General features: G+C 53.1%; 1 protein-coding gene across 5 annotated transcripts in view; it reads left to right on the top strand.

Moving 5' to 3' along the window:
* The window catches only part of GATAD2B (GATA zinc finger domain containing 2B), a 24,342-nt gene that overhangs the window by 9,085 nt on the left and 14,905 nt on the right, over positions 1 to 352 (top strand). Inside the window, exon 1 of one of the 5 annotated variants that reach the window (XM_018572350.1) lies at positions 2 to 87. The exons of the other annotated variants lie outside the window; for them this stretch is intronic. The gene's annotated coding sequence lies outside the window, so the exon portion shown is untranslated. Of the gene's footprint in view, position 1; positions 88 to 352 lie in introns of those variants that run through there. 5 annotated transcript variants of the gene reach the window in all.

A 352-nucleotide genomic window follows, 5' to 3' on the forward strand; every position in this document is an offset into this window, starting at 1 on the left:
TCCCCCTCCTTCCCTCCCCGTCAAGAAAGGGGAGGGGGGATCTTTTTGGGCTGTCTGGCCCTTTGGAAGCTAGTCATGATATGCAAGGTAAATGCGACAATCCCTCCGGCCGTGGCGGGGGGAGGGGGGGAATGGGCTGCTGGCTTTTAGGTCTTTTTGTTATTTTTGTATTCTTTTTGCTTTTTTTTGTATCTTTACGTTGATACATTTGTTCCCTTTCTATTGATTGTTACGTTTCCTTGTCCGTCTCCCTTTTCATCCCGTGCCCGAGCGAGCATTGTTGTCAAATGCCGGCCCCGTCAGTAGCAGGGAGCCCCTGGAATGCGGCCGCGATCGCGGGGGGCCGTGCTAA

The sequence above is a fragment of the Nanorana parkeri genome, unplaced genomic scaffold (assembly GCF_000935625.1).
Source record: "Nanorana parkeri isolate BGI_ZX_2015 unplaced genomic scaffold, ASM93562v1 scaffold2006, whole genome shotgun sequence".
Lineage (NCBI taxonomy): Eukaryota > Metazoa > Chordata > Amphibia > Anura > Dicroglossidae > Nanorana > Nanorana parkeri.